Source organism: Brienomyrus brachyistius, chromosome 1 (genome assembly GCF_023856365.1).
Source record: "Brienomyrus brachyistius isolate T26 chromosome 1, BBRACH_0.4, whole genome shotgun sequence".
In the NCBI taxonomy this organism is placed as follows: Eukaryota; Metazoa; Chordata; class Actinopteri; order Osteoglossiformes; family Mormyridae; genus Brienomyrus; species Brienomyrus brachyistius.
Genome location: NC_064533.1, coordinates 48,817,465 through 48,825,397, shown reverse-complemented (window position 1 = coordinate 48,825,397; position 7,933 = coordinate 48,817,465).

Sequence of the window (7,933 nt, the reverse complement as noted above, 5' to 3'; positions counted from 1 at the left end):
GAACGTCAGATCTGGACCATAGAGCAATGGAAGAAGGTGGCCTGATGTGATGACTCACATGTTCTGTCACATCATGTGGATGACCGGGTGCAGGTGTGTCGTTTACCTGGGGAGGAGATGGCACCAGGATGCACTATGGGAAGAAGGCAAGCTGACGGAGGCAGTGTGATGCTCTGGGCGATGTTCTACTGGGAAACCTTGGGTCCTGGCATTCATGTGGATGTTACTCTGACACGTACCACCTACCTAAACACTGTTGCAGACTAAGCTCACTTGTTCATGGAAACGGTATTCCTCAGTAGCAGTGGCAATTCTTCAGGAATGGTTTGAGGAACATGAAAAAGGGTTCAAGATGTTGACTTGGCCTCCAAATTCCCCGGATCTCAATCCCACTGAACATCTGTGGGATGTGCTGGACAAACAAGTCCGATCTATGGAGGCCCCACCTCACATCTTACGGGACGTAAAGGATCTGCTGCTAACGTCTTGGTGTCAGATACCTCAGGACACCGTCAGAGGTCTCGTGGAGTCCATTCCATGCCTTGATGGACCAGAACTGGTTCGGCTGCATGAGAAGGACCTACACAGCATTAGGCAGGTGGTTTTAAATGCAGTGGTTAATGGGTGTATAAAATCCTTGATATCATCTTTTTGTTTTAAAAGTAATTTTAATCGCCAACATACGTATTGCGTAAAGTTCGTTAGCATTACTATTAATGCAACACTGTGTGAATGCCTTGAAAACATAAATTTGACTGTGATGCGTTTTGCATTGTACTGTGTCCTGGGGAATAAGTGTAATTTCTATTTTCTGATTTTGTAATGCATTTGTGATCGGGTTTATGTGGGCAGCTGGGTGGCACTGAGGTGCAGGACCATTATGATGCAGGATACGCACACATTCTTCGCATAATAAACGTGTGTAGTGTGTAAGGTAGCCTGCTTATCTGCGTGTTGCGTTTGACAGACGCTCGGGGTGTATTTAACAGGAAATGGGACCTTTAGCGTCCACAACATCCTTTTGTTTGCAGGGATAAGATGTTGCCTTACGAAGTTTCTGATCGATATGAGAATTATAATTGGAAACCTTTTTTTTTTGCATTTTGGTCAACTGTAATATTTAGCGATAGCTGCTTGACAAATTGACTTGATATGCCTTACAGTGAAACGTAACCTACTTTAGTCCATTTATCTTTCCAGCAGAACAAAAACAGAAAACCTTTTTCCAAAATTGCTGTACAATGGGCAAAAGACTCAGAGGCATTAGTGCCAAAGCTAATCCGAATTCATGAACGTTTGCCTGCGACGAAACCGAGAGGTGAACCCCTGTTAATAGAAAGAAGACAAACACTCCCTATCTCGCATTACATGATCTATAAACCTCTAAAAATCCCATCATGTTTTATATTGATAACTGCGACTGCAATAAATGATGCGACGCTCTATATTCTCTCCAAGGAGGAAACCTATTGGTTTTTTCACGTCGTCCTTTAGGTACTTCACAGTCCTCCAGACGGCGAGTTCCTTGACTGATCAACTGTACCACCCGTGACCGGACTCTCCCAGTATTATTCTCCGCTATGGTTTCATTCTCTCTTTGTGCCTTTGAGTGCTGGAGCTCAACCCCAGTCCATCCCCTGTGTGTTTAAATCAGCTTAGTGGATCATATACCGTGCTGATTTCCTTGTAGGCCTCAGCGTCTTTGGAAAGTGATCACCTTTCGCCAATGCCCATAGGATTAAACAGGGCAGGCCGGGCCCCTCCCTCTATCTCTTGCCCCTCTCCCTGTGCAATGCCCGTACCTTTGTAGTCAATAAAAGACTAACTAGAAAAGAATGAGGCGATGGGAGAATCAATCTACTGGAAGTCTCCCCACAGTTTTCTCATCACTTCTTGTGTCTTGTGTCTCATCTCAGATTGTAAAAATGAAAACCAAAGCTCTGTATGTGGGATGGTCCTGTAGTGCGCGGTGTTAAGGAAAGCGAGGCACTCAAAAAAGCGGGGGAGGGGGTGTTGATTCTATGAGGAAATAGATAAGTTGTAATTTATAAGGCATAGTGGAACAGCAGGATGTGTTTCTGTTTCGTTGCTGGTTGCCATGCGCATTCAAAGGCAGAAAACAATGGTGGCTCGTTAGTAGCTATAATAACAAAAGCAGGAATGAAAGGTTTTCGAAAACTGTGTCTTCCAGCAGACACTTGCCTCAAAGAGACTGAGCTCTCCCAGAGTTGCGCCATATGAAAACATTCATTTGGTTTTGTTTTGTAGTGTCACCCCTTTAAGAACGACGGCGAGGTTCGACTCCCCCCGAGATTTAAATGGCGACTCGTCAGACGAACACATTTGTTTTGTCCCCAAGTTGCCTAATTTGGAATGTGCTGATAGGGAGAGAGCGGAGTGAGAGGGTGTGGGACATGCTCAGCATTATTGTATTGGAATCGATAATTGGGCTTTAGTGCTGACACGCAAATGTGCGGGGGGGGGGGGAATAGTTTGTCAGTCACATTCCATAAAATTAACCCCGCTTTTCCATTTAGCCCCCTAAGCAGCCTGGGAAGGGGGTGCCCTTTTGCGCGCCTGGTTGGATAACTGGGCTTTGAGCCGTTGACATCAACTGATGTGTTTGCTGGGAAACTGAGAGGAGAACTAATGGGTCATAGGTGATTGGGACTAGGAACTGGGGCTTATTCAGGGGCGGGACCAATGAGGCAGTAGCAGAAAGTTGATTGGTTCCCAGAGTGCCCCATGCCCTGTCACTCTCTGACTCAAAGCATTGGCTAATGATACGATTGGCCTCTATGTATGAATTATGGCCCCTCTTATGCCCCCTACCTTAAAACATCATAGAATCACTCCTGACTACAAAGCGTTTGGCTTGAGGGTCAGGAACAGAACTAGTTACATCATTACTGCTGAATAAAACAGGCTGTTTGTTATATCTACGTCTGACAGCAGCCAGGCACCAAAATATGACAGTTTTCCGACACTTTCTCAAACCACCGAATGTGGTTACATTGCTACAAGTTATCATGGGTGTAGCAAATGGGATGCTGTGATGTTCGATATTGTATATAGCGCATTTGCTTGTACAGAACTGCGATTCTGAGGAGGGTAAATTTATAAACCCTTTTTATAATAAGGCTGGTGCAAGTAGCTAATCTTTTATCGATTACCAGAACATTTTTATATCAAAAACCAAGAACCATATTAAGTGAACGGATAAAATGTAATGTATTTATTTTCAAGAATAACACTGTTTAAAGCTGGTACCGGTGCATGTTTTAATTAAAGAATCATGTTATGAATAGAGGCAGTCCATTTACTGTGGTTATTGCTTCGATGATTTAAATCATAATAATTGGATGTTTAAACCTGAGGTTGTGTGAATATTCACAGCTGCACCTTGTATTCATTACAGGAATATCTTGGTGGCACACCTCATGCGGTATTGGCTGTGTTGACAGAACATTGACTTTTATTTTAATTAAATCTGCTGCGCATAAACGCTGCTGTGTATGCGGCATGCTAACTGAACGCGTGTGGCAACATGTTTGTGATTTCTATAAAAAGATACCCATCCTGTGAACTTTTCCCTTCAGTTGTTCATGTACTAGTGTATGGCTGTTCAATTATTAATAGGTTTACTGCTATATCCTCGTGGTCCCCTAACACTTGCATACTGACAAGGTTTGGCCTTTCTGGGGCCTGCTAGTTTCCTCCAAGGCTACCTCCGAAATTCTGTCTAGACATAAAAGCTGTTAGCTGGTGTAAAAACCTCAAGTTTTTCCCAAATTTTCAGCAGATTGAAAGAAGGTATTTAAAAATTGTAAATACTGCTTCAACTGATTAATTTATCATCCACAGCCATTTGATGAACTTATTGTTCATCTCTGAAAAAGTCTTTGTAATGTCTTTTTTTTGTTTTATTGCAACGCAGCGAACAGGGAAATGTTGATTCTCTGCTTTTAACGACTTCGTTTCATGAGGTAATGCTGGTATATCATGCGAAATTCTTGTCGCCTGTCAGATCTTGTCGCCTTTGAGAAAAGCGGGATGACAAAGTTTGAGATGAGCAGACTTCTTTCAGGGCAAAGTAAATTTCCACGAAATGTACTCATCTTTTTTATTTTTTCCTTCCCTGAATGCCTCGGATTCTTTTGAAGTTTCCATTCAAGATGCCGGCGCCAACCACGTGAAGTCATCCGGCAAATGTACGGCAAGGAAAGATGAAAGTTTGCTGGGCGGTAGTTCATCTAAAAGGGAAAGAAAAAAAAAAAAAACTTCATACTTGTAAGATTTTTAGTTCTTGGACTACACGGTATGTGTGGGGCCTGATGGAAATAGAAGTCTCTGTCATAGGCGTCTTTGAAATGCCTGCTTTTGCAGATTTATGTTAATTCCTCTCTTTGCAATTGTTACGTGGACAGACCGGAAATGAATAAGACATTATTTTAAGCTCCAGTGGAATTAAAGAGCTCTTTTTTTAATTCTTTTATTTGGTGTTTTGGCACTCAGCAGCTCAGTATGCTTGGCTCCTCATGTATGATTATTTCATATCAGGGGATGAAGCCGTCTATTCTGGTGATTGACATGAGCCCACATTAAGAGGTGGTTTCGGAAATGAGTCCGCAGGGACCCCTCCGGAGGACCAGCGGCGGAGGAGAGCCGGGCTCCGGGAGGGGCCTTTTTAACCCCGCTCATTGGTATTCTGGCTAGCGAGCGACACGGTGTTCCTTAAACGGCGGCGGTATCCAGGTTCGGGCAGCCCCTCGGTGCACCGCCTGCTCAGACGGACCCCCTCGGAGGACCGCCAACAATATGCGGCTTGGAATACAGAAATTAAAGCGGGCCCAATTAATAATCACGTAGCTCACATTTTATATACATAGCGACTGCAGCCGGGCGGACGAACTTTGCATGGATAAGTTGGGTTGAAACAGGTGACGCTTTTGTTCTGTGACGCTCCAACCATTATCTTAATATTTTGAAGTCCAAGTGAGTGCCAGCCCCCCACCCCCCCACACACACATATTTGAACTCAAATTCCATTAACAATGTGATAGCTGCCATATCCCTGCACTCCTCACTTTTTTAGCTAGTCTTTGTTATACAAAAATATTAAATAGTACTTACTAAAGGTTATAATGAAGTAAAAGTCTAGTGAAACTGAGTGAAGTATCAACTCTTTTGAGAAAAATTAATTGAGCAATTGTGCGAATTTTTAGCTGCTGTAGTGATATATTATAGCTGTCATTCTTGAGGTGAACAGTAATTCTTTTTTTTAAAAAAATCAGTAATTATGTAATATACACGACTGGTTTTGAATCCGCATGACACATGTAACTTGACACGACACCGATGCACAGTGTTCGGGTTAAAGCACACACAGAGCTGTCTCGCACTGAAATTTATATCCGTATGTGCCTTGCAACGTTAATACGTGATCCTGCACTTTTCATTTGACTGAAACTGGAGTGATCCTTGACAGGAGACATCTCTCACAAGGTAAAGGTACCCTGAAAAGGGAAGCATTTATTGTTATTTTTCGTAACTGAACGGCTGTTGTGGGTTTATGTGGAATCCACGGATAGCTGTACACCTTGATGATACATGTAGCTAGAGAAATGTGTCAAGTGTTAAATTTTATTTTTTGAGCCTGTATTGCATTGTTATCGTCTTTGCAAGATGAAGTTGTGCCGGTCCGCTGATAAGATGAGAATCACGGCCGCCCTGAAGGAGCAAACGCTTTACTCATTTTGACGCGTCCATTTAGAGTTGCTAATCGCATGTAAATATGCAAAGCCCAATCCCATGGGCTGCCTTTGAAATGCAGATAAAGAGCACAAACAAAGATCTGATATAGTTCATATCTTGTTTCAGATGTAAAAAGACAACTTGTATGATCTTACGCCCCTTGATTAAAATATTTACTTTTACTTTTGTGCTTTGATACTGTTTAATAAAACTAGATGTTTTTAAAACAAACAAATGTGAGACAAACATTACAATCTGACAGTCAGGCCTTCCTTCTGTACAGTTATTGACACTTTGTCCTAGCGGTAACAAAACCAGTGTGGACATTTTATAGACAAGGGTCAGTATATTATTATAGCAAAATACCGAATCTACAAACTGTCAATGGCAAATATTATAGCACGTAGAATAGTTTTTGGTCCGCCTGTCACATCTTTTGGTCTGCTTGTCACTGCCCTCAGGGCTACAGGAATGCAAAGACAGGATCAGTTTTTTTGCTAAATACATTAAGCATGAATCTCAGAACATTATCATGAAATTACTGTTAAATTCTGACAGATGCACAATCGTTATATGCTGAGCCTTGGCTTTTTCGAGTCACAGAGGTCACCCCGAGGATGAGGAAATATTATCAGTGTAAACAAAGGTTATTTCTTTTCCCTACTGATAAAACAGCAGTGGGATGCCATCAGACACGTCCCGCGGGCCACTGGATGAAGAGACGGGAAGGTTTGCATTTCAGTTCAGAAGGATGGAGTACCGGACTGCGACCGTGACTGTACACCAACGCATCCCTCCTGCGGATTCTGCACCTACACCCTAATGCACTTCCTGCATCCTGCACTTGCTACCAGTGCTTTTAGGTGTGTGTATGTGTTTTTTTTTTTAGGCAAAAGCTAAAATGCCCTTTTATATGACAAAAAGAAGTATTTTTCTAAAGCATCTCTGATTATATTAAAAGCGATAAAAACCAGTCAAAAATATTGTTCATCATGTACCCTTCATTCCTGAAACAAAGGGTGTTACGTAACAATTATTCCATTTAGAAAATAAAAGAAAACAAAATGCACCAAATCACTAAGTCAAGTAAATACATCCTACATACATCCATACATACCTGTGACAAACCTGGTTATTATTATTAACAGCTATTTATGTCTCCTATTTAAAAAATACAACAATGTACAGAGTTATACTTGCAGTGAAATCAACTCAACATAAAGGGATAAATTATGCAAATGATTATGGTGGTAAGACTGATCGGTGAGAGTGCCTCTTTGATCCCATAAAATATTGTAAACCCCTTTGAGAGATGAAAGGGGCATTTCAATGTGGAATATTCATTTACTGAAGAATTGTATTCTTTTTAACAAAAAACGTGAATGGCTTACAGGATAGTAAGAGTGTCCATGCTATAGCTACTAATACCATGTGTACAAATCAATTAAAAACTACAACGCATTCGCACCAGACCAAACGGTGAGCTGATTCGGGTAACAGAAGGCATCTGCAAAGCAACGGTAAAAGCTATAATAAAATAACGAGGGAAGTAGCTGTTCGTATTAAGTGTTGCATGGAAGTTTAATTACCCGTGTTGGTAGGACACAAATGTTGCCTTCTAACACCTCGAGCAGTAACTTTTGTGGTTTTGGCATAACGTGAAATGGGAGAGGGGGCTGATCTCGGTCCAAGTGGAGGTGGGATACATGCCAAGGAGCCTCAAAGGCCAAGAAGACCGCTGCCAAGCAGATATGTTAACGCAGCTCTCTGGAAAATAATAATATAAAAAAAAAAACAAACCTCAAACAATGTGGATGGAATAAAACCACAATTCAACATCTTGTTTTGTCGATACGCATTCCAGCAAGCCCACCCCAGATTTAACATGGCAGCTGGTTTGGATGCCTGAGCCTATTCCGATTCTCATCCCTGAAGCGTCTTTTCAGAGCTGCCCTCTGCCGCGGACGGTGAGGAGCTGCACTGTGCCTAGCGATGGAGCCCCACTGACGAGAATGAAAGCGGCGAACTGGAATCGCGCCTCGGGGGGGGTGGGGGAGTGTTTGGGGGAGGCACTTAGGTGACCTCGGATGCTGAAATACCTAAAACGTACTCATGGGCAGATCGCGCGCGTATCGATTGGGCATTGATCGCACTCCTCGACCAGGTAGACTGTTTAGCT